We start from the raw sequence: 27,377 nt of genomic DNA, 5'->3' as shown, positions 1-27,377 counted from the left end.
ACAAACTGGATATGTATTTTTAATAAGAAATGTTTAAAATCTTTATTTTAATTGTCAGTGTTCATACCTCTTTCCTTGCTTTCCTTTCTGAACATGAACGTACAATGCTTTCATTATTAAGTTACTGATCATTCATCTAAGGCTAGGGAAGCCTATAATGGCACTCATGATAACGAAAATCAATAGAGCTGTAAATAAGCTTTGCTACAGCTCCTAACAATTGTAGGTCATTCATTAGCTGGAAACATATAATGCCAGCCAAGGAAATACACTGGCTTTCTACCCTAGTTTCTCTACTTTTCCTGTAGTTGTACCCATCACCTTTTACTTACGGGTGACAAGAGAGGATTCTGTGGACACTGTAAAGGCAATGAATGTGTTGCCAACCCTATTACACATAATGTAATGATTTTGCTGAATAGGCAGAGGGATAAAAATAATCAGTGTTTTTCCACACAGACTTCTCTGTTTTCTTTACATTATGCCTTTTGTATCAGACCCCTTTTCCAAACTTCCAGCCCGGTTTTCCAAAGGCCTCCATGAAGAACAGAATAGGTAATTTTAATAAATTCCAATCACATTTTGGCCTATGGAAGGACAGTCAAAACATTCAGGCCATATATAGTTTACACCTCTAATATCAGAAGATGAAAGAGTGTAAAAGCACAAGCCCCCACAAGGGAAAAAGCATTTGGAAACTAGAACTGCTGCTTAAATGTGCTGAAATGGAGACCTTGAATTTGAACTCTTTAAGAAGGGCAGCGAGCAGAAGGGGCATTCGACAAGCTCACTGAGGTATTCCTGAGTAGGAGACTCAAGTACTGTAGAGCTAATAAGGTCAAACACGTTGGCATCGCTTTCCATTTTGCCTTAAGAAAAACAAAGCACGCTATGGAGTAGTGCAACAGTGCCACAAGAGACAAGATAGGAGAGGAAAAGGCATGGCATTTTGGGGTCCTCTTCCAAATCTCTGAGCAAAGTAGCAGTGCAAACCACATCCCATACCATTTAATACATTCAGCTCTTTTGATCAAGAATCAGAACCTTGGAAAGTTTCCACACACATGTTAGCAGGGAATACTTCCTAATTGCCAAAATATATATACTTTAGTTTAAATTGATTTGACTTTTTCTTACTTGCAACAAGAGTTTCCAGCTCATATATTTTTACAGAACAAGTTGGAATCTATGGGGTTCAATAAATACAGTGAAAAAATGTGAGGGACTATAAATCCTGATAATCTTGATATGTTTCTCAGTAGACTATGAAAGAAAGCTGGATTTGATAGCTTGACAAAGAACAGAGAAAAAGGTCTTTAAGCTAAATCTTACTGGATCAAAGATGACATCTGACCACTGAGAAACAAATCCTTTACAGTTTATTAAGTAGCAAAGCCTAAATAACTCCACCAGTGCACCATATATTAACACATATCTGACAATTTTGCCAACAGGAGCTCTCGCTATTTAATCATAGAGGAATTTTGGGCTTAGCCTCCCAGGTAGACATATAAATATTTTTTGAAAAGAAAGAAAACCTAAAATTTCTATGCAGAATGCGCACACACTTTGTTTCTCTGTACCTCTCTATATACAGTGTAAAGTAAAGAGATCTGAACAGAGTCAGGTATTTTTAGCCTGAGATTGAACATAGAAACTCAACTTTCTCACGTAAGGCTCACACCACCTGCATTAATTTAAGCTTGATGTTCACAGTGGCTCAGTTCCCTCAGCTTCATCTAGAATCAAAGGGTTGAACACTCGTACTTAAATAAGCAAGTAAATCAGATCCCCACGGCTGGTCAGTCAGATTTACTACTAGAAATAATAGCAGATACTTTCCCAGTGTAGTTATCCACAAGGAGCAGCTTTTCTCCTAATCTGGGACTCATTTAGGGAGTCATTAAAGGAAGAAGATTTAACTTGAAGAATGCTCTTGTGCTAGATACCTACAAACACATTTATCTTGGAGTCCAGGTGCCCCTGTTAATTGGCACTGACTTTATAAGATCCCATAAGAATATTCATAGAATTGAGAACATATTTCTAAATAATTCATGTTGCCAGTCCTCAATTATCCATTTGCAGCACCATTACCATATTAAATATGTGACGATATGTGCACTCTTCATTATGTTCAATGTCATCCTTTATTCTATTTATAGGCAAAAATCTGAATCTTAAACAGATGTATCAATTTCTGGGAAGCTTTGTCATAATGTTAGTCACTGAAATCTTGATCACAGTTTGAAAGAAAAAAAACAGTTTGTCTGACTGGAAAACCTTCCCATGGGCAAGAAAATGGAAATTCTGATGTAAGTTTACAAACAGATAAACTTTTATTTGAACTGCCAGCATGAAGCACTATCCAGCATCCAAAACCTAGATTTGGGAGACTCTGTATTATTAGAAAATCTCAGGCAAGATTTCACCATAGGCACCACCCTAATACAACAAAATTTAATGTATGCACCATTTCCCAATTCCTCCCACACATGTTAGTGCACATGGCTTATGCAATGTGTTTCACTTACTTCAGAATCACCAAGTTGAAATTGCTGAGCCATATGTGGCTTGAAAATAGCTCCGGTGCGGCTCCAGTTTGGGAGATATAGCTTGTGATTAATAAATGGTGTGCCTGGCAGGATGGCTGCTGGGTAACACTTTATTGCTACAGCACAAGATTGTAGCCTAGTCGTGCCCTATATGCAACCTTTGGAGACTGGCATGACACTCCTGGGACACTCTTATAGGAAGCAGTGTAGGCTGCTTCTCAGCATCCCCGCATCTGCCTTCTGGCCCAGCAGTTGGCTCAGAGAGCACACAAATCTCAGAAGGGCCAGGAAAACTTCTGCTGAAAATTACACTCAGTATGAACAGACTAACTTCAGCAGTGGAACTATTGAGTTCATGAAGAGAGGGGTGAGAATTAGAAAAGGTTGCATGGAAAGTCAAGTAGGAACCAAATGAAAATAAAATAAAGCAAACCCTGCTGAGAGACAAAAGTGATGATGGAGTATACCTATACCTTTTGAGTTTGTGAATATTTTAGTGTATGTGATACAAAAAATTCATATTGCTATATGGTTGGGACCTATTGTGTCGATATTTGAAGAACAACTGAGAGCTAAATGAAGCTTTCATTTGTACAATTCAAAAATTAATGCCTTCAGCTAGCCTGAACAGCTAATTCTCTGAAAAACAAGATGATGAATTCTTGGAACTTATTTTCTGTATCATGCAGCTCTGACAATTTTTTGGTAGGTACTGCTCAAATACAATTCCAAAAAGCAGTTAAAAGGTCAGGCTCAGGAGACCTTGAAAGGCCACAGAGGATCAAGGCTAAGTCAAAGATACTTAACTCTTATGAGAAAAATGGTAGATTTAGGCAAAAAACTTTGCCTTTTTGATCTGTTCCTTCCTGCTTGTTATAATCTAACAGGGAAAAATACTTTCTTTTGAAGAAGCTGTTCTCCATGACATGTTCTCTTTGCAGGCCAGAAGGCCAACTGTATCCTGGTCTGCTTCAAAAGAAGCGTGGGCAGCAGGTCGAGGGAGGTGATTCTGCCCCTTTACTCCACTCTCGTGAGTCCCTATCTGGAGTACTGCGTTCAGCTCTGGGGCCCCCAACATAAGGACATGGAGCTGTTGGAAAGAGTCCAGAGGAAGGCCACGAAGATGATCAGAGGGCTGGAGCACCTCTCCTATGAAGACAGGCTGAGAGAGTTGGGGCTCTTCAGCCTGGAGAAGAGAAGACTCCAGGGAGACCTTCTAGCAGCTTTCCAGTACCTGAAGGGGGCCTACAGGAAAGCTGGAGAGGGCTTTTTACAAGGGCAAGTAGTGAGAGGACGAGGGGTAACAGTTTTAAACTGAAAGAGGGTAGATTTAGATCAGATATTAGGAAGAAATTCTTTCCTGTGAGGGTGGCGAGACACTGGAACAGTTTACCCAGATAAGTTGTGGATACCCCCTCCCTGGCAGTGTTTAAGGCCAGGTTGGATGCGGCTTTGATCAGCCTGATCTAGTGCAAAGGTGTCACTGCCTGTGGCAGGGGGGTTGGAACTAGATGATCTTTAAGGTCCTTTCCAACCCAAACCATTCTATGATTCTATGATACTATGAGTATATTTTAATGGAAATCATAGGTCTGAGAAAAGTCTATAACCAAAATCCTCTTCAATAATACAATTGCTAAACAGGGGAACCCATTATCTATTGACCCATCTAAACAACATAGTGACTCATGTGTTTCCACTCTGTTAGAAGCTTCGGTCAGGCCAATAATACAGAAAGAGGTATTCATAGAAGAAAATCAAAGACACTGCAGAGTCATCTCACTACAGTCAGCTCTGTATCATCACTGCACAGTGTGAGAGCATGGCTGAGTGGTCAGGCTGAAGGACTGGGACATCTAGAAACATTTCCTTATTTCATTTCAGAGAACCTGTGGCTACAACTATAATAGCAAATAATGTGGTCCAAGACCCTACTTATAAGTCAACTGTCCATTGGGAATGTGCTAGTGACCAGTCACACCCATGCCTATCTCTGATCTACTGTGATAGCTGGTCCATGCCAAAGCTTTGCCAGGGATGAGGCTAATGGTAAGCGCAATCACATGCCAGTGTTTTGGCCTTGCTTCATTATGAGTATGTACACAGCCAGTGCAACCTGGTATCCAGGTCCTGATATCTGCCAAGGACATGCCACTGTCATCTTCAGGTGTGAAGAACCTGGTGTCCAGCTTCCAAAACTCCTAGGTCAGTCCCCCTGGACACCTAAGTTTCTACCACTGATTAGCTGAAAAGCCAGTTAAATTGCAGCTCCCACAGCCCTCCCTTGTGTCCTGAGACACACAGAACAAGGCAGACTTGGAAGGGGATCCTAGTTCAGGTGAGGAAATGCATCCACAGCAGGCTCCGATCCTGTGGACATGCCCTAAGGGTACCAAATACACTGAAAATCCTGCATTGGGTATGACACAGCTGGGATGAGGGGCAGGAAGCTTGCCATCCGAAGCAGAGCAGGGAGTGCAAGTAAATAAATACAAAGAGCTGAGGGAGCATGAAACTGAAACAGTTTTGACAACACAGCACAGGCTACTTAAAAACTTGATCTGACTTAGATGCTCAGTGCCAGCAGTTACTGATGCTTGATGACAAGATGTGAAGACAGAGATGGGACATTTACCTTGGCGTGCCAGCCATCTTCACAACCTCAGGTATTGAGATTCCTCCCTCTCTTGTACACCTTTCTTGTACACACCACTCTCATTTAACTTCTGACTAATTTACAGGGCTTCCCACTCAGCTGGCCATTTTCTGCAAACCTTTCCTTGAAATTCCTCCTGTACACGGTATGGGGGGCTGTGCACAGGCTGTGCACAGGATTGAAAATACCACAGTATACAAGCCAACAAGAATAAGTTGTTGCAACAGGTAGTGGAATAATAGTTAAATAACATTAAACATGGACTTTGGGAACCTGCAAGGAGACATACAATGAATGTGCACATAGGTGCCCAGATGGCACCTATAGATATGTGCAATTGAATGTAACACAACCTAAGGCCCTATATGCATGGTGAAAATATAAATGGATGGCACTCAGACTATCCCCATATCTAGTACAGATGCAAAAAACATCACAAAGTAAAACTGTAATCAGGGCAGCTTAATTTAGTAATGAACTCTGATTTACTCTGAGAGCTGCAGTTAGCAATTTCCAATTTGACAAAATATTCATGCTTAGATGTTCCTATCACTAACCCAGTTTTAACATAAATGATATTTAATGAAAAATGAGTGATGAGCAGTAAATATTGGGTAACAGAAACTGGAAGGGAAGGAGGAATACAAAATTGAATTTATCATGAAGGAAAAGCAAGTAACCTATTCTGACATTTTTTTTTCTTAATTCTTTTCTCCTGTGTGGTGGGTAAGAGAAAATCAGTAAAAGATCATAAGAAATATCAGAAGCTTTGGAACTTTGCATGTAGAAAGGCTTCAGGGTCACTGCCATCCTCCTAGTCCTCTGCAGCATTTTGATAATCTGATGCAATCTGGAAGCACTTCAGTGCCAAAGAACAGTGGCTGCCTTCCATCACCCAAGTCTACTGCTCTGGTTTACAGGTTCAGTGATTTAGTCCTCCCTTAAGATTAATGCTATTCTTGCACTTATTCTTCTCAAGGAAGGTCTTTTTCTTGACTGTGATTACAAGTGAGTGAATAATTTTAGGAAACAATTTAGCCCCATGTTTACCTTGCAAAATATTGGCAAGAAGACTGTAATTCCTTTCAATTTAGAATTCAAATGTATTTGATGCATTTTTTTTCTTCTGTGGATTAATCATAAAAGTATTTGCTGTATTTAATATCTGAACTGTGCAGTATCACTGCATTGGTCAAACAAGTCACACAATCATTTTTATTTCAGTCTGTATTGTGGTGCAAGATCTTCACCCGTGCCAGTGTTAACAAAGGCTGTGCCTCTGTTCAGGCATATCACTTTGAAACAATGCTTTTGAAGAGTTACATGGGCAAAACTTCCTTGCTTGGAAGTTGAAGAAGGTGCAAGGGAAGAAGGCAAGGGAAGAAGGCAAGGCCAACACGCTTCCTGAAAAGCTGAAACATACATTTGGTGAAATACTTACAAAGTAGACTTGAAAGAGAAGACTTAAAAGGTGACATTTAGAAACCGGAGTCTAAATGTTACGTTTGTGAAGACTCCAGCACAGCTACCTTCTAACATAGCAACCCCAAGGCTCCCTGGGCACTTTCAGGTCAAAGACCTCCCCTGGCGGCACGAGATCTGCACCTGAGCACACACATATGTCCCAAATGCCTCTAGGTCTGGCTACGTGACTCAGTATAGTCACCTGCAGCATTCAAACTACCTCAAGCAAATCTACCCTGCACTTTGATGTTTTTTTTCTTTTTGTGATTTTTTTGTTGTGTTGGTTTTTTTTTTTAGGTTGGCAGGCCTAGGTGTGTTTGCTCCTGGCAGGATGAATTATCCCCCTCTGTTTTATCTCTAACATCTCCCTCTCTCTGCACTGCTCTCCTGGGGAGACAGGCACAAGGGAGGAACAGCACCAAGAGATCTTGCTCCACTGCTGTGTCACTCTGGTACTGCCCCCAGGGTAATGAGTCTGGCTGAGAGCAAGGTCTTATTAGCTGGTGTGTGCATACTGTGTCCATGCTGCCTGCAAAACCTGAGCAGGCATCTGCCTGGTGTTGCACTAATCGATCGGAGACCTCACAGAAATGGATCTGAAGGTGATTACGCATCAGCTAGAGAAAACTTCTACACCATGGGTGGGAACAGGAGAAAGGTCACAGCAAATCACTTCAGTGGAGGACCCCATCCAAGGAACCATTACTATGTAGGGCTAAATTATCACTGTGCTTTGGTCTTCATTGAAGTTCAACCCTGGACAAATCACAGACGTTTGGAACTTGGAAGAAATTTTGTCAGACTTGCTGTTAGAAAGTCATTAATACTTTATAATAGTTGGTAATCATCTAATTAAATCAGAGGACACTACTGCAGTGATGAGAAAACATTATGCTAAGTTCCTTTAAACAGCAGACAGAAAAGACGTGAAGATTGGGGTAAGTACATTAGCCTCCATACTAATGAACTTTCTTCTGTCAGGCTGTGGTAGAGTCCTTAGTATAAATGTGTATTTGGCACTTGTCTTAGAAAAGTTGAGTACTATGCAGCATTGTTCCATTTGGGCACTTCTACCCCTGGAGCCACAGAAAGAGAGCTCATGCTGAGTAAGATAAAAGCTGGCACCAGCCATAGAACTTACGCATTGCAGGGCACGGCACCATACGTGTTTAAGAACCAAAGAACTTCTAGGACACACTTCTATCACTATGGATTTTATTTTTCATCCTCTGCCAAATAGAAATGGGTCATTTGCTTTGTCAGAGGAAGTGATTTTAAAGAGTTACTTAGCGCCACACTACAGGATAAGCATCCAACACTGTAGCAGACTGCTTTCTCATTCCAGGGTGCATACTGTCTTCCACTGCCTCTGATGCATCCTCTCCAATTGCAGTCCTTTTAGTCCTTCTGAGGAAGGAAGTGTTGTCCCCAGCCTGCTGCCATCTCATCAAGAATTTCTTGTTTATTCCCTCCAGTTACTTTTTATTTGCAATTCCATGTGGTCCTCTGCTCCCTTCCTTCTCTCAATTCTGTCAGGTTTTAAAAGGGGAGTAGGAACCATTTACTCCTGAGGTTGCGCACTACTAGTGGTGGTCCAGATATTTTGCCTTTCTCCCTGCTAGTGATTATATTACAATTACTTTTTGCCTGTATATGCCTACTGCACCCATAACCTACACCTTTACATAGACGTCTGTGCTACACAAATGCTTGTTAAAGCAGTAGCAGGAAGATTCAAGGTGGCAATGCAGGCTGATTCCTTTTCATAGGCATCCTTCACATGAAGAGCATATTACTTATTTGCTACCTAGTAGCAATGAAAGTGTTTGTTAATACTCCTGCCAACATTCAATTCCTTGACAACGCCCACCCATAAATATATTTATTTAGATTTTTAAAATCTTAATTAAATCAAACCAAACACTAGGCATATTAAACAGAAGCCTTGCCCAAATACAAAACTAAACAACAAGTAATACCACTTTTAGGAACAGACCACTTGGAAAGCTGGCTCTTAACTGCCAAGAAAGTATTTGTTATGATGAGGCAATACAGTTTTCCTTCAAAAATGCAACTATCAAAAATTTATCTATTTTGTGGAATTATGTTGACTGAGAAGTTGCTTTTCAATGGAAGAAAATCAAAAGTCAAATTTTGATAGTACTTGATTCATGCTTTTTAAGCTATTAAGCTTTAATACTAATTAGGTGCTTACAGCTGACAGTATTTTTAAATTTTATGTAGTATGTTGCATTAATGAAAAAACAAAACCATCAGCACTTCTGTTGGAGACAATCAATGAGAAGAGAAAGCAATGTCTGTTTCATGAGAAACTGAAATCTGTGTTTTCTTTCCATTTCACATGAGCATAAATCTGCCACCAACCTACGCTCCAAATGTTGGAATTATGCACAGATTTGAAATATCTGATTCCTACCAACTGTTTTTTCTGTTACCGCATCAGTCAAAACCTTCCATTCGCTAGCCACTGTTCACTCCACAAGAAAAAGCCTTAAAGAAATAAGCAGGTCTTTCACATGTAACAGGGGGTGGCACAGGTGGACCTCAAAGGCAAGCCTAACACTGAGCCCAGCTCCTCTTTGGGAACTCCCTGCAGCCAAACCTCTGTACATCAAGAGACTGTCATCTCCAGCACATGGGATGGAGACAGAGCTGGTTGATAAGTAGGACTCCCTGATGGCAGAAAAGGGATTTTTTTTTCAGTTGTTATTGAGTCTCATTTTGGTCAAAATGGGACTAAATGCAAATGTTTCAATATTTCCAGGGAACCAGAATCCCCCTGAGCCTTGCAGCTGCTTGGTAAAAGTAACTTTTCCTTCAGACTCACTGCTGATGCCGTCAGGGAAATAGATGCTCCTCTTTTGAACTCTGCTTTGGTTTTGTGGAAGATTTCATCAAACACAGCACATTCTGAATCAAAGAATTCTGCCCCCAGGAACAAGCACTTCAGGATGAAACTTTGCTTTATCAGACATTTCCTGCACATGGTACTCAGATACACTCAGTGACTGCTGTATCATATAAGTAGGAAGGAGCTTTATTCAGCAATCAGGACCCAAACTCAGTATTTGCACTCAAAGGCAAACTGAACTGAGGCATCTTTTCTTTTCTGCCTTTATAATCGTTGAGTCCTGCTGTTTCCTTCACTAGAGATTTTTAATTTAATCTGATCACTTTTTAATCAAGACTACTTTTACAGCATAATTATGTACTATATTTGCCAGTTAATTTGATCCTGAAATACTACCTCTTCTGGAAAAATGCAGGATGTTTCTCATATAATGCATAAAGAGATGGCAGTCAGCTTAAAATGGGAGTTTGCAAAGATCAAGCATTTCCTACAATCCATTTGCTCGAGCATGTGCTGTGACCCTCACTAATAGCAAAATTTCCTTTGCTATCTATGCACTCTTTGGCAAGTTAGGTATACACGATAGTGCTGTTAAGAAGGATGTTTTCACATACATCCTTTTGCTTATGGTCATTTTAAGTAGAAAACTCCTGTACAGTAAGGTGCCACCACTTAGAAGTGCTTGCATTGTCATGGGACCCTTAAAAATACCACAGAGTTTCCCAAATCCAACAAGCTGTCATTGACTGTCACCTAATCCAAGCCCCAAATTTAACTCTTATGCATAATCAGGGGTTCTCAATTTATGAAGTAGTATGTGCTCCTATGGACTTAATGTAATAATGTGGAAGTGTATATGATCAGGAAGGAAGACATTTGCACCATATGAAGAACTTTGCTCTTCAGGGTGATTGCATGGCCTGAGCCTACCCAGCACGGGGCTGCATCTCAGCAGTGCCCTTATAACCCATAACAAAGGTTAACGTCACATCAGGAAGCATTTCATTACCCTAAGGTTGAAAGCTGATACCTGGTTTAGATTAAGTTTGGAAAGTCCTATGAATGCAAGTAAACACAAGAAGATCTGCAGAGAGGGGTAGTAAATAAAGAGAAATGTTGCCCTTTGCATGGTTCCTATTTTGGAAGGCAAAATTGGGCATGTCAAAAGAGTGATAACTGATTTGTCCGAACACTATCTGGCGCTTCTATTTAAGCCAGCAGCACATTAGCATGGGAAATATCTTCAGATGAAAATAAACCAAGAATGATACTTGTCACTCATTTCTTTTTATCTCCTTTGCTAATCTAGTGCCATCAAACTTGACTTTGTGTCAAGATCAGAAAACACCTGTTCCTGGGCAGTTTATAATATAAAATATTCTCTGTGTGTGTGCATGTGTGAAATAAACATGCAACAGATCTTTGGTTTTATCTGTTAATCTTCCATCATAAGCACAAATGAGATGAACAGTATCTGGAATGCAAAATGAGGATGATAGACAGTATTGTGTGCACTCAAACTGGACTATATCCAAAAAACCCTTAGAATATTTGGAATAAAAAAAACTTTTCACCAGTCCACTTTAGCAGTGCTTTTTGCAGGGAGTCACTTAATTGGCATTACAGTCTCCTCACTGAAAGCACTGGAGATGATTTTCATTGGAGGGTTTTTGCATAAATACAGTGATTGAGAGAAGCACAGCCCAAGTTTGCCTCTGGCAGTGTGATGGAGGTTTTAAAACTATCTACAAGAACATAGAATGATAGTCCCCTCTTAAGCATAACCAGTTTCTCATGGTTTTATTCCTTTTATGATCTTAGGATTCTGCAGAGAGGTACAGTATTAAGGATAAGAAGCCTGTTCATTCTGAGTGGTGATTTAGAATAAGAAGTAAAGTTAATGCTGCATGTACTTTAGAGGCTTTTCTAAGCTACTAAATTACACACAGGACTAGCAGGGAGAAGTTGTTAGTAGCTTTACCTTTAAAAAAAACCCTCACCTGTAATGTTTTGTTTCTGAAAGCACAACAAGGAGAGGAAGAAAAAAAGACAGGAAAAGAAAGGAGAAAAAAAAAGGAGAGAAAGTCAACTTAGACTCATTGAAATAATACAACAGTAAAGGTCTGACTAAACCAAATTCACATTCTTTAGACATACATGACCATGACATGCATGAACCATAGTCTGCAACTGCAAATCACATTATTAACAACAGAAGCTATATTCTTGTTGAAGAGTCCTTTATTTTAGCAGCTGTATCTGACCCATTTCAATAGGGCCTTGACAGGAGTATGCTGCTACTCTGTATGTTATTGCAGATGTGGACATGAAAAATATAACAGTACTGTATGCAAAAGGTATGATTCCCTGAGAGGAGTTTATTGAGTCCTTGGGGTCACTGTTGAACTATGGATAGAAAACCCCAATTGCTACATTGCCATAATTTTTTCAGGTGTTTACCTCTTTCCATGAAAAATGCATACGCTTTTATCTCAGCCCCCGAAGAGGACAGGATAAAGTAAATGTGCTTTCCTCATCTAGCTATAAAACTGTAAAACATATGCTTTTGCATTATAGAAGCAGTATATTATGCTCACTACACTATTTTGTTAACTCTGTGATAGTATCTGGCTGCTGTCTAGGTTATTTAGCATAAGCAATCACAATCTATCCATTATGCTAAATGAATAATAATATCTTCTGGGCTATGAAATGACAGAAGTTCATAGTTTCACAGACTTTGAACAGCTTTTTGCTGATATAGCAATATGAAGTCCCACGGTTGAATACACATTCATCTTTAAGTGAACAATAAAACGGATAAATTGTAGATGTTTGTCTCCTCCTTCTTTCCCTTCAGAAGAAAATTAAATTAAAAAAGCAGACAAAATAATTTCCTGTCAAAATAAACATGTAAGTGTGGCCATGCGCACACTATTTCTTCATAACAATAACTAAAATGTCTTCCACCTAAGACTACAAAGATACTGTTTGATCTAGGGTGTGTTGTTTCACAGAAGGGCCAAACTCCTCCCTCTATAAAGGATCAGCTTGATTGCACCTTTTCATCTGACGAGAAGCTTTTGTGAATATGAAATAAAACTAGTCCATTCAATGATATGATACAAGATGTTGTCATATTTTATTATCCCTGATTTTGCACACCTCTAATAGTTTCCCCAGCAGCACCAGGAGGCCTCTACTCCCATAAACAATTTGAGACTGGACCCCTCAGTCATATTAAAAAAAACTTCAAGTCCCTGGGACTGTAAGAAGCTGAATGGGAACCTCTGAACAGACCAGCTGTTGCTGATATGTAAAATGAAATTTGATAACTCCCATTAGGGTTCATTTATAGTAGCTGTTGATAACAGCTACTCTGTATTTAATGAGTGTTGGCTTCTTTTAAAACTTTAATCAAAATCTAGTGAGTCACCCTAGGTATGAAAATAATGTCAAGTACCAGCTTTGTAGAGCTCTATCTACCAAAAGTAGGTCTTTTGAGATATGTACCTTATCTTACTGCCCACAACCCACAACATAAATAAGAATGGCTATGCATAAAACATGAACAAATGCTGGTCCCGTATTTATAGATAACAAAAAAAAATTTAGTCATAGCTTGAGTTTGCAATATGACAAACTGAAGCGCAATTAAACCATTTATATGCAATTTTAATTCTGCTTACAGAAGCAGAGTAGCACAGCTGGAGCCATATCTCTGTAATTCTACCACAGCATGGCTATACTATATTAAATAAAGAGAAAAAAAAACTCACTCTGAATTTCTCAGACTATCACAGAACAGTAACTGCTTCTTCTTCCAAGAAGGCACTTAGTCATTTAAAACCCTAAAATAAATTATTTTGATCAGCATCATCAATAGAGATGTTCAGAACTCACAATTCCCATACTGTTGGCAAAGTCAGTATTTAAGAAGAGTTTAATTTCAAATTGGAAAGATAGATGCTTCTGGGTAGGGATGCTTTCCCAGAATGCATATCAGGGGAAGGAGAAAGAATTATACATTAGTCAGATTTTTCCAAATTAAGATAAAAATAGAGACCCCAGTTATGAAATGCTGTAAACAATCAATAAATCCTGCAAATTTGACATTACAGCTCCCAATAATCCCAGATTAAAAAAAAAAAAGCAGCTCATGAAGCATTCATCCTGATCAAAAAATATACAGAAATCAACATTCTAGCAGCCTACCATCACCTATCCTTCTGCAACCAGCATGAAGCTGACCTAAGGCTATGAAGCTGGCCTAAATTACATATTACATAGTTCTGCCTTATTTAACACATTCATACTGCCTTCTGATCCAGCACCACGCAGCCTGGGTGTGCAGGACCCAGTCCTAAGGCCTTCAGCACAGCCCTAATTCCCAGACACATCAAGGTACTGGCAGGGCTGGCAAAATCCTCAAGCGGCTCTCAGGCTCGGAGTAGTTCTTGCTCCCAGGCCAACTCTGAGCAGAAGACCAGGTCCAGATGCAGTGGAAGCCTGTTTGTGGGGTTAGATGATCATCAAAACCAACTTAACGCATTTCTTCAAAACACTGGGTTTCAGCAAACTGCCTTCCCTGTCCCTCCTCCTCACCCCTTGATAGCAGAGTTTTGTTGGAAAAGCTCTTGACTAGATCTGAGAAATCTGCAAAGAATAGGTGACTTGGTTATTCCATAAACTTTTTATATAATCCCTCCCTGACTGTCAATTTGTTTTATATAATAAATCAAAGGTTAAAGATCAAATGAAATCATGCAGAGAGTTACTTCAAGGCTCATAGCAACATCATCAGCACTTTATACAAAAAGTCAAAAAAGCAGCAAAACATTCTTTTAATTTTAAGGGTCTAGACAATGATTATTTTAACCAGTAATCAGAAGTGAATTCCACTACCATAAAAAGACATTAAAATCTTACGAGGCATAAAGTTCAGTCTCGGGCTACATAACCTGCCAAATCTTACTTTAATGAACAGTCAGGAGCAAACAGGGATGTCAAATATTTTGTACCAGAACCATTAAGTGCTTTGAAAATACAGCAGTAAATCCTTTGTGTTAATATCCACTATTAAAAGGAAAAAGTTTAAAAATAGGAATGATACATCCTAATAGTTAAAGTTTCTGTACGGCTTCTCCATAATGACATGTCATGGCCAAACCTCAAAGAAGATACAGGAGCTCTGTTAAAAGTTAATCAGCTCCCAAAATGAAAGGTATACACAGATTAGTAGTAGTCCTATCTTTTTTCTGATTAAAAGAGATCCTCAGTATAATGATTTTTAAGTGTTAAAGGTTAATATGCATTGTAAATTATAATTAATTTGCATTTCCCTTCTTAGAAATAAAAAAATATTGTTATATGGAGCTAGGATAAAAAGAGTTACATAAATGTGCTCACAGGTTAGAATCTCACTGTCTGAAGAAACAGAATAAACTCAAAATACATATGCGCTTTTGTAGAAGGGCAATAACTATTCAGATAACACTGGACAAAAAAGCTAAATATTTTTAACAGCACACAACAATTCACAGATAAAAGAAACATCTATCACTCAGGTCCAAAGGAACTGAGAACAGGAGGACCAAGGATTTGAACACAAGTAAAGCAGCATCTGCTAGCTCAACTCAAAACAGTGCATTTGGTGACTGTGGCAAATATCCAAGGACTCCAAAGGAATCTGAACAGGCTCCATTCAGTAGGTTATGATACGCTTTCAACTAACCCTCCTCTGTGAAAAAGCATTTTGTGAAGTCCGCATGGGATTTTTCTAATAGGTCAAATGGCATATGGTTTATACAATTCAACCTCATTGACTTGTCCAGTTCCTTAAAACAGGAAGTATAAATTTGATGCTCAGTGGAGAAAAAACACTCCCTCCACCTCCCAAACACACATAACTACTCCTCCTTCCTCAACCCCTCCTAAAAATTCAGGGCCCCTATCATGTGTGAGCAGTTCATGCTTTTAAGCAAGTACTTCTCTATACCTTAGGTTAGCAGTTATTTAAGAATATTTAAAGCAAAACCATTGGCTTTTGGAGGTGGTGTGATACATCAAAATGTGTCAGATACAGATCTGCTGCTCTTTGTCCCTGAACATCATGATAAACTAGTGATGGTGAAATATAGAAATGAATCTGGATCCACCAAAACAATTTGCTCTCAAGCTGTATTGCTCATACAGAACAGTACATTAACAACAGGGCAGAAGGAATAAGTAGGCCGTTGCACCTTCTGGACGAAGGAGTTCATGTAGAGTCTGAGAAAAGGTTGTACGTGTGACTCCTCCCTCCAGCAATAAGGTTCATTATACAAAATTTCTCCTTGGCAAGGGTAACATGAAATTTTGCCATTCGCAATATTCATTCCGCAGGAGACTCATGCCATTTTCATTCAACCATCTGGCCACAGAACATTGTTTTTCAGGGTATTATCCAGTCTGCTCAAATTTAGATATTGCATCACCTCAGTTTTACGTGTTTGGCGAGGGAAGGCAGTTTAGTTTGCCCAGCTTCTCTACAAGTCAATGGAGAGATTCAGGTACCCTTAAAGACTTGCGAAAGTATATCCGGTCTTCCTAGCTTACATATCTCTCCTCTTTTCCTGACAACATGTCGAATTCAGGCATTTGCAGACAACACCAATCCAGTCTGCATAAATGAGGGGTTCATCTTTTTCACTGAGATCACAGGAAGCTAAAGGAAAATTTTGGACAGCTCCATTCACTTAGTCCACAGAGAGGTGGTACTTCACAGAACTACGCTGGCAATAAAAATGTGTGAAAGAAGTGAAAGATCTGGATGCCAGGCTATCTTCAGCCTGATCAGAGCTGAGCTCATGTCTCAGGAGAGTGGCCTAGTGAATACTCTACCGAGAGCTCTTTAGACATCATGTCACTGTGTCCAGCACACTGAAGGGGAGCAAGTGCTGCAAGAGCTCAAGTCCAGCTTATTAGTTAAAACATTCAGTTGTGAGAGGACTTATTTATGCATTTCACATTAAATCATGTCCTTGCCATATTGCTTATCACCAGGTACAGAAACTTAGAACCCATCTCTTTCTCCCCCCAGTACTGTCCTCACGTAAGGTGAAGACAGACACAGACATCACACAGTCTAATATTTGGGGCTTCTTGGTTCAGGCACCTTTCTGCCTCATCTTACATCGTGATATACCTTTTGGCACTCAATTCCCCAGCAAGAAAGGCTTTTCTGTGCATACAGACTGACAAAATGTTAGTGCGTAGGGAACACTCAGACTACATGGGAGGCATCTAATGAATTTAAATGCCTGATGGATTTAATAGCCTTACTAAGTAAGCAGGCGGGATCAGTGTCTAGGATTCAGAAGGGTTTAAAACATTCTAATTCCGTTGTAGGGAGGACTTAGGCAGACTGGATCATAGCCTCACTTTTTCATGTCCTTAAAACAAGAAATAGCAACGAATTCTCCAAATTGCAGTCCATAACGGTATTGTAACAGTTCACGGTGACAAGCTTCACCAGGAGCCAAGTTTCCGACTCCATATATGTATATATGTTTGCTTAAATTAACAGTAGTCAGCTGAGATCTGATGTAAACTCTATATAAAAGAAGTTGACAAGTTTTTAAGGGTTAAGAGATTCCGGAGCTATCAAACACAAATAACTTGCTCCCACTCTTCTAGTTATGCTACAGAGCACGTTTGCCATGGTTAGAAGCTTGTATATCAAAAGGATAAAAATGAATGAAAAATTCTCTCTATAAAGGCCAGATACTGGTTATCCTAGTGCCTGAGATAGAGCTCTTGAGCAGCTAAGCTTTTATAGTGTAGGACAAGGGAATATACCAGATCTATACATGAAGGCCTAGCATTCTTACAAAAATCTGTGATATTATGCCTTGCTCACGCTCATTAAACCAAATGATGCTTTCTTTTACAAAGGTATATTGTATTTAATGTTGATCCCACATCACAAAACAGGAGACACAAACAAAAAAGCAAGTGATCAAGTGACAAATCTGCTAATTTAAACATCTTTGCTACACAAGCCATTGAAGATCTTAGCTTGAATTTCTTTCAGTCTATGAAGCCACCCCAAGGAAATTCAGGCAACAAGCTTCATAAATAAGTGTTATGCACTTTTAAGAGATCAGAAACACAGTTTGCCCTATAACTCTGCCATTCTCACCTGCAATATTGTACGCAGAGCTTGTTACTCCTTTCAAAGAGAATATTGCTGAATTAATGGAGATTCTCAAGGAAAAGAAATGAGAATGCTTTTCAGAAAAGAAAAGAACTTCTGTCCATGAGTATAATTGGAAAATACTGGTGCTGTCAGCTCAGTAAAAGAAAAGGGAATGATACTAGTACAGAATATGTAAGTAATTGATGTTTTGCTTTGCCTGCAGAACAAAGGGCTATATTCACAAGACTTGAGAAACAGGTAAGGACCTTTAATCTCAGTTCATGACTCAATTTCTGCTTTTGGTACAAACAGAAGAATTCAGATCTTACACTCTTCCTTCCCTCTCAGTGCATACCAGGTTGATATAAGAAACAATTTCCAAGAAGAGAGACTGAGATAAGCTCTGCCCAGCATGTTGTGCAGGCTGGTGGCTAAGGCATTCTCTTCCAAAGGCAAAAGATATGGGCTGAAATCCTCCCACAAGAAGAGGGATTTAAGTCCAGGCATTCCATGCTTTGGTAACTATTGCTCTCAGTTACTGTACAATAAAGAACCACTGTTTTGAAAAAATTAGTAAATTAAGCAAAATAGTTTTGGAAAGACCCATTTTTCAATTCGTTTCAATTCATATTGATGAAAGTAGAGCAGAATAAAAATATACAAAATAATTCAGATAGAAAAAAAGGTAGAGTGTGAAAACAGGAGTTAGCAATTGTAAACACAAAGTGAAAGGGTACCCAGTGAAACAGAAAAAAATAATATCACTGAATATTCAAAAGTTATGTGAAAATGCTTTTTTGACATGCCATGCAATGAAACTATAGAATTAATTTCCCCCATGAATTCTTGAGGTCAGGAATATAAGAGCCAAAATAACCCATTTATATAGACAACGGAATCTGAACATAATAGTTCAGATAGTTGCAATTTCTATAGTTCAATAGTTGCAATTTTTGGCAGCAGTATTGATTCTTACATTTCCAGATTTAATTCCTATAAATCAACTCCTATAAATCAGAAGGAAACTAGAAATAGTCTTTACCTTGGTCTATGCTGGATTCTCACATCCTTTTCCTGAAAAAGTTTGTCCTAAATAGTTTCTGAGAATAATTAGACTTTCTTAACATGGGGTCTGATGTAAAGTGACTATGCCTATGTTCCCATAAAATTTTATTCCAAAGATACCATAAACACAACTTCTAGCCCATTTTAAAAGCCAATTCTTTCAAGCCTAAACTTTGTGTCAATGGCTTCTCTGTACAAGCAGCCAAACTGGAATCACAGCCCTGCTTTATTTTGGAGCCAAGTTCTCTGTTTCATGACCATTAGTTTAAAAAAAAAAAAAAACAAAGAAAGAAAAAGGTATGACCATTAGGAAGACTGCATAGCTTTCAGGAGAATCTCATGGGAAAGCGGTTTTTCAGAAGCATGCTGGAAAGATTATCCTGGGAAGACTGAAACATTTATTCATGATAGAAGGAGCCCTTCTTTTTATGCCAGCCATCAAATACCTGAAACAGATTTGTAGTCAGCACATCACAAAATAGATGAGACTGTAGTCAAATTTGCTTTTGTCATTTAAGTACATGATCTTGCTTGGCAATGTTATACTACTACAGTGAATTCAGATTTAGGTCACAACTTTGGCTTGCTGCATATCTCAGACAGCATATTCTGCATCAGTTTTCAAGCCTGACTGCCATCATGTCATTTTGCTTTCATTGCTATCCCTAAGAGGAGACAAGAAAGCTTTCCTGTCTTACAAAGAGTTACCATCAATAAATTTAAATGCTGAAATGCCACTGATCATAAGAATACAAAATATTTTTCTAAAAAAAAAAGAGATTCAGAAAGCACTATTTTTTAACAGAATATTAAATGTTTCTTTCCATAAAAATCCACTGAACCAGATATAAATGCATGCAAGAGAAACCAGATTGTAGCAAGCCTAGACAAAGGCTGGATACGATGAAAAACACAGAAGCACGTTTGATACTACAGAGCTACCCTCCATTCCGATCTTGAAATTTTATACATTTTAGCATCTTCTCCACAAGGCATTTCCAAGGTAGTCCATTAGATACATACTGTACTGCATGATCTTATAGTCCCCCAAAATGGAAAAAGACTGTATGAACATACTGCTCGTCCCTCCATGGGACCCAGCAGCTGTAATGTTTATGCATGTATGTCACAAACCCCAGCTGGCACTCCCCTTTTCTGGCCGAATCTGCTCTGAAGAAACACGATCTTATAGCAGCTAGACCAAATCAAGGGACATTATGAAGACTATGAAACAGTCAGACATTCTGGTAATCTGAGGCAAGTTTTTCTCATAATGGAGGAACCTAAGATAAAAATACTAGAAAATGGGAAGACAGCCCTAGCACACCACTTTTTATTCTGGTAAGAAATAGTAAATAGTACTGTGAACAACAGTTGCTATACGGTTACTCTATAACTCTGCTTGCTGGAGCTGCTCAGTGTGCATCTTGAAAAAGTAAAGAAAAGTTCACAAGGACTGAAATTGGAAGCTAAAAAACCCCCACTTAATCATGAACTTGACTGTAAAACAAATATATCAACCTGGATGTAACTTGCTTTTTAAAAACACTGCATTGATAAAAATTGAAAAATTTTTATAATTAATTCTAAATTGAAAGGAAAAAAAAGTAGCTTCCATTCCTAGAGGAACAATTCTGCAAAACCATGGTGGATACATTAAATGCTCTGGTGTTCTTGAATCTTCATTTTCTTGTAAAATGTTTGGCCCAAAATTCAAGTGTAGCTATAAAAGAATGACATATTGTACTGAACTCAGTGGATCATCGTAGTATAATTGGGGTGAAAATACTGGGCAAGGATAACACCACTATTATGTAGTATCCATACGGGGGGGGGGGCGGGCAAAAAAAGTAAAACTAAAGCCAAACCCTACACCAATCTCTGGCGGATAAGAGGAATTTTGAGCAAGGGCCAGCACACTATGATAGTCATATAAACAAAAACCTAATTTTAATCACCTGGATGTTCTCAGTCCTCAAGCGACTTTCTTGCTGGACTTCCTGGATTGGCACTACTGACTGGGAAAGAGCCACGGAGCATCTCAGTGCAGAGAGCTATGGACACAAAGAGGCCACAAGAGAAACAGGCTCTGCTGTGGGAGCCTTACACTCAGCCTCCCCTAACAAGGATACCCTTCACTTGACACAGTCACTTCACAGAATACTGCAGCCTCAGAACAAAGAGAAATATAAACACCTCCTCCCACCCCCAAACAGCCTGGGTGTCTGGGCAAACTCTAGGAGTCATTTGAGAGAGGATGGTGAAGAGGATCTCATAGCAGATTTGAATATTAAACAATAATTTTATTCTGCCTGGCCCCACAGACTATCAAGAAAATTGTTTCATTACTCAGAGTTGTCCTACATACATGTTACTCATGTGCTAAATACTTATTTAACCTGAAGTTCAGGTTGCTGAAATAATTAATACAATCCTACATTAAACACAAATGTTACAATCTTAGTAAACCAAACAAACTAACCTAGAACTCCAGAACTGAAAATGATCAAGGATGTTATTGCATATAAAATACAACTAGTGCTGCAGAGCTACTATTTGGTGTTTTTTAAACACAGGAGAACTACCAAAAGAGCAGTCCCTTTGCTCCTGCTTACAGTCACTAATCATGCATTTCAGAGTTAGGCAATGTCAGAAGAAAGGTTGCCTGTGCAAAATTAATCCAGTCCCTTTGGGTATACACATTATGATACAGTCTTGTAATTACACATTCACACACTGTTTTTCCCCTCAGGACCACTGCTGTATTCAGTTCACAGGAAGGAAGAGTGCTCTGCAAAAATCAGCTGGACAAGCTTCTGTTTCTATTTTGTTTCCTCTTCCAGGGTCGATAGTGGTCCTGTGCTGCTGTATTTACTACCTGCTGCCCAACCTTGCTCCAGTAACAGAATTAGCGTCCTCCTGGGCTTTTCAGCAGTGCTCATCACTGTGATACTTGAAACGGTTGACATATATTAACTGATTTATTTTCTGAACACTTCTCTGACTGAGATAGTATTATAACTGGGTCTATTTGGCTCGTGAAGAGCTGCATCATTTGGAAATTCAGGTATCCACTCACTTTGAGCAGACATAAACCAAGAGTTAACAAATTCAGATGAGCACCCAGAAAAAAGAACACATGCAATCAGTGCCCATTTGTGGAGGTCTGGTTTAAAAGATTTATCTAGTATTCTTACATAAAACTTATGGCAGGTATGGAATCCAGGTTCACAAAGGAAAATTTAACTGCCTTGAAGCCTGAAACTCTCTTTCTGAGCTGCTTTGTGCCATTCAAAAAGTTTCAAATTTCACAGTGGATTAAAAAGACATTTTACAGAAAAATGAGCTCCATTACAGCATAGTCCGGATTCACCCCCTCTCCCTTGCTCACTCTCAGAAATTTGGATTGCATTGGTAATATGATCCTAAAGCATCACCATTTGACTCATTTTGCTCCACTGCTATCTTTCTTACTCTTGATTCTTCACTATCCCTTTGATCCACACCACGGGCCCAGGCTTCAAGCTTTCCCAGTTTCTCCTCCTCAAACAACTTATCTTGAATTTAGCTTTTTTTTTGTCCAACCGTTCTCATGTACTTTTTCTTCCTTTGCCTCAATCCTTTCTTTTTCCACCCAAGTCTCTGCACTCTCACTGTCAGGTCACCCTCTGCACCTTTGTCCAGTTAGTCCTTCCCCTTGCTTGCCAAATCCATCTCTTGTTTGAATCTGTTTTTCACAGCCAGGCTCTTCCCAAATCATTTTCAACTTTCATTGCCCTCTCCTCATCATCTCTTCCCCTACCACCTGTTTTGGTGGGAGAATAATTTTATTCCAAACACCCTCAAAATCCTGTTAACATTTCATAAAGACATGATATCTGTTGACACTAAGTTCTAGGAATATGCAACTCCTGCTGGTCGCTCCAGAGTCTCATACCTGCACAAATAAATAACTTGAGTACAATTTTAACAGAACTTTCATGTCATTTTAGTGAAAATTACTATTTTTACTTAATAGCACACATATGGGGAAGAACACTGCTTTTCAGCATCATCATTTTAGGTACAATGCTCCTTTGAAAGAATACTTATCTGCAGGAACTGAGGACAGTTTTATGCCTAAATGTCTTGTGGTATGATTAAACCGTATATTGACCTGTGTACTTCTTCAGTCAGGGACACTCAGTCAATTTTCTTATATAAATATATCTGTTCGTGATTTTCAAAGTGTGAATAGTTATGAAGTTGCATTTATGATGCTTAATTTGATTTTTAATTTGGCCTCTGTGGGTCAGTGCCTCAGAGAGCTGCTGCTGCTGATAGGCATCATCATGTGAAGAAATCTGCATTCAGGCCAGCTGTGTTTATGTATCATTCACACTGGTATCACACAATGGAGAAAATCACAAATTTGACTCTAATTGTGGCAGCTGTGTTCAGTGAAGTGTCCAAATTAGAAGCGACCTATAAGACTATTACTTGTAAAAGGAATGTGCTCTGGGGAATTTTCTACACAATGGAATACTTCGGGAGCAAGCTTTCAAAACAAATAGGAGATTATATATGAATAAAACCTATGAATGATGCATGTAACCAAGAATGAACTTTCTGAATGTATCATTGCGCCCTTTGGTGGAAAATATTTCTCAAAAGTCTCAAAACATTAGAGTTTTGAGTCCTAGTTAAACTGGCTGAAGCAGAACCTGACCAAAAAAAAAATGAAAGCACAGTTTTAAAAGACAAGGGTAAGAATATTTTGCAAACATTAAAGCTAAAGCTCTGCATACACTGAAAGCAAAAATGTAACTTCTGCAGCATAGATTGTCAAACCAAAAAGCATTACCTCATCAGGAGATCTGAATCCAGGAATTCCAGCCAGTTTTCTAGTCTACCTGGTGGTTTTGTCAGCTGAATGCTGGATTTATTTATAAATTACATCTGAACTCTTCTGTTGTGCCACACAGACCTCACTGACAGAAGGATTTACTGAAAATGCTGTGCTGAAATCAATTAAACTCACCTCAAAAACCAAAACAAGAAAATTCACATTTTTAGATATACTTTAATTTTTTTTTCAGTTCAGTTTTTATTCAAAACACTGGCTTCCCAGGAGTTTCACTCTTTTCTTGATGTTCAAGAAAGTAGATTTGTGAAGATTTCAGCATTCAGTATTTTTTCTATTTCAGTATATCCTGCACCACAATAATAACCTGGTGCTTGCTTCACCGACTGCCTAAAATACTTGTAGAAGAAAATAAATTTAAAATGACTGAAGCCTCTCTTGACTTCTAAAATAAATTAAAAAAAGTTTTGAAAATTTTGAGTGAATCAGACTCTGACAAGGTTTGGAATATGAATGATGCAGGTCTGGGTTGCAGAAGATCTGTCGCAGCAAGATTTAAATAGAACATTCAATTTGTCGTTCAGTACTGCAGCACTCTGGGCATTTTTTGCTAACTCCCCAAAATACAACTGAATTCTCTATCTCCTAAACATAAATTCCACTCTTAAGTAGGTCATTAAGGTTAGCTTTATATAAAGCAACCCATAATGTAAGAAAAGCTGTATGATATTCCCATAGGGTCTAGATGAAATCTCAATAAAAGGGCACTTTTCTGCTTGAAAAATTCTTCTTAAAAATGGCTTTTGGTCAAAATGAAACAGTCATCCAAAAAGAGCCCTGTGTGTTTTCACCTTAGACCCATCTCAATCTTTTCCAATGGATGGAGTACTGTGTCCAGCTCTGGGGCTCCCAACAGAAGAAGGACATGGAGCTGTTGGAAAGAGTCAGAGGTGGGCCACGAAGATGATCAGAGGGCTGGAGCACCTCTCCTATGAAGACAGGCTGAGAGAGTTGGGGCTCTTCAGCCTGGAGAAGAGAAGGCTCCAGGGAGACCTTCTAGCAGCCTTCCAGTACCTGAAGGGGGTCTACAGGAAAGCGAGAGGGACTTTTTACAAGGGCATGTAGTGATAAGACGAGGGGTAACAGTTTTAAACTGAAAGAGGGTAGATTTAGATTAGATATTAGGAAGAAATTCTTTCCTGTGAGGGTGGTGAGACACTGGAACAGGTTACCCAGATAAGTTGTGGATACCCCCTCCCTGGAAGTGTTCAAGGCCAGTTTGGATGTGGCTTTGAGCAACTTTGTCTAGTGGAAGGTGTACCTGCTCAGGCAGGGGGGTTGGAACTGGATGATCTTTAAGGTCCTTTCCAACCCAAACCATTCTATGATTCTATGATGGAACAGAAAAGGCAAGAATTGTGGCTATACCAGAGGAAGGATCAGAACTCAGTTATAATGGGAATTTAAAGGAATAGCCCAAATTCAATCTTATGAAATTCATGCATGCTTGAATTACAAGCATGCTGGGGCAAAAAATACCAAGTATACCAATAAATGAGTAACAGCACGCTAGACAACAATACAACCAGGAACAACAGCAGATTATGAACAAATAGGGACCAATAGCTTGATGTTGCATATGTGCATCCAGAAGTAAAGCTTTGGTATGCTTACAGGAATACCGTGTCTGTTGTTGCCCAGATTGTAGTAAGACAGTGACAGGCAGATTAGGGAGAGTCCAGAAGACAGCAGCAGAAATTATCAGATCAGGTGTTTGGAAACACAGTGTTACGAGGAAAAACTGGGAGACTTACATTGGTTCAACATGGTCTATGAACAAGGGACATGTAAATAGTAATGCATATATAAAGACACTTGTAATGAAGGAGGTGGGGAGAGCATTTTACTAAATTATCTGAGTCTGTGGCTATATTAATATATTAAGAATATAAATAACAATTGGATTGTGGGTACTCACCCACTGTGGTGGTCAGGACTTCCAGCATATTGTTTTTTCCATAGACTAGTTAAAGACCCAACCACATAAATTTGGGACTCAAATACTTTTATGCAGCACAGGGATAGAAATATAAAATGACACAAACAGGTTCCTGGAAGGTTTTCTGAGGTTAGAACTAGCCCTCAGCACTCATAGGAGGAAGATGCGTGCCTGAAAGACAGAGGTGCTGAGTGAATAGAGAGAGGCACATGAACAAGCTCTATATCAGACACAGCTTGGGCTGTTGAAGGAGAAAAACATTTCTGTTGATGTCTCATATAGAAGGTTCAGCATGTAGTGGAGCATCAACACCTGTCAGGAAGGGCCTCTTTCTGGGGCAGCTCTCCATCACGTCATTATGCATATTCCTGCCAGCTCCAGAACTCAAACCCTGCAGCAAAGGTGGTATGATCCAGGGAAAATTGACTTAAGCACATTTCTGTAACCTTTCTGTTCAAGTCTGGACAGGCTTCAGTCACGTACCTTATGCTGTCTAAGCTAACCTCTGCCTCATAGCATTTTGCAGCTTCTGGTGAAGATCTTGAGGTACGTTCTCCAGCTGTGTCTTCAGAGAACAACCCATGGCTGAAGTCCCTCTCAGGAGCAAGGCTGGCTGGGTCACATTCCACTGCTGACTTCTTGCAATAAAGACTCACTCACATAAATGAGGCACCCCACAGAGAATAAAAGGACAATAGGATCTCCCATGCTTGACTAAAAGGCTGGAGCTTTTATTCACATTTTAACTTGCTTCATTAAAAAATCCTGATTACTTCCGGAGCGTGGTCCTATCTCTCTCAGGACAAATATGCCATGAGAACAAAATTAATTTTCTCTGTGACTCTCTGTTAGCAGCAAAGATATCTTGCTTTTTTGTGTACCTTGTCTCAATGGGAAAACAGCTTGTGCAACAAGTGCTAAAAATGCAAGCAGTTTAAATCTGAGAGAAGGTACTTCTTTGCATTGAATAATGGTCAAAGCAATGGATTTGAGAAATATCTCAAAGTTGACTTATTTGGAACAGTCGCAAAATGTCTATGATATGATTAAAAGCCTGTAATTTATAGATAAACTCAGAAACTTATAGGCATACTTTTAACTTGCTGCTTTCAAATATTCAGTTACACATATTTTTTCAAACACAACTAGCTAGTTTGCTGGTTTAATTATGTATATAATTATACAGCATTGTTGTGAGTTTAGTCTCTATTACATTCACTGTGTTTAGTACACTGTAGTTGTTTTTCATGCTGCAACATTACTTCAGACCTTCCCTGGACTGAAATGTAATCTTCTTGGATGCTTTTCCACTGCCATGTAATCACACACCATTCAATCATTTTAGACTGCTATCTACTTCTCACTCTCTTCAGCAACTCTAATGGACGACCCTTGTCCCAAGTTCATCCATTCCAACTTCACAACATATTGCCCCTAATAACACACGTTTCCATCTGACTAGCCGTAAGTAATATGGAAGCAATACAGACATTTTCATTGCATTCAGCTCACTCACAGCAGTGTAGTTGATCCTACACAACTCTACCTGACACGGTGTTCATTTATGCAAGTTCAATTTGCAATCTGAATTTGATTTCTCCTTACAAAATTTGTTGTGAAGCTTGCTGGCACTTTCTTTTTTACCAGATTGCTGGAAAACTACAGGTAAAAGACACAGTGTAAATGTAAAATCCATATACATGCACATAACAGTAATTTTTTTTTTTTACCAGTTTTGTTTCCT

General features: G+C 39.1%; 1 protein-coding gene across 1 annotated transcript in view; it reads right to left on the bottom strand.

The window, feature by feature from the left end:
- XKR4 (XK related 4) overlaps positions 1-27,377 on the bottom strand; it is a 252,826-nt gene that overhangs the window by 127,891 nt on the left and 97,558 nt on the right. The window lies entirely within an intron of this gene.

This window comes from Nyctibius grandis, chromosome 3 (assembly GCF_013368605.1).
Source record: "Nyctibius grandis isolate bNycGra1 chromosome 3, bNycGra1.pri, whole genome shotgun sequence".
Taxonomy (NCBI): domain Eukaryota; kingdom Metazoa; phylum Chordata; class Aves; order Nyctibiiformes; family Nyctibiidae; genus Nyctibius; species Nyctibius grandis.
The sequence above is the reverse complement of the archived record's forward strand: the minus strand, read 5'-3'. Positions and strand labels throughout refer to the sequence as shown.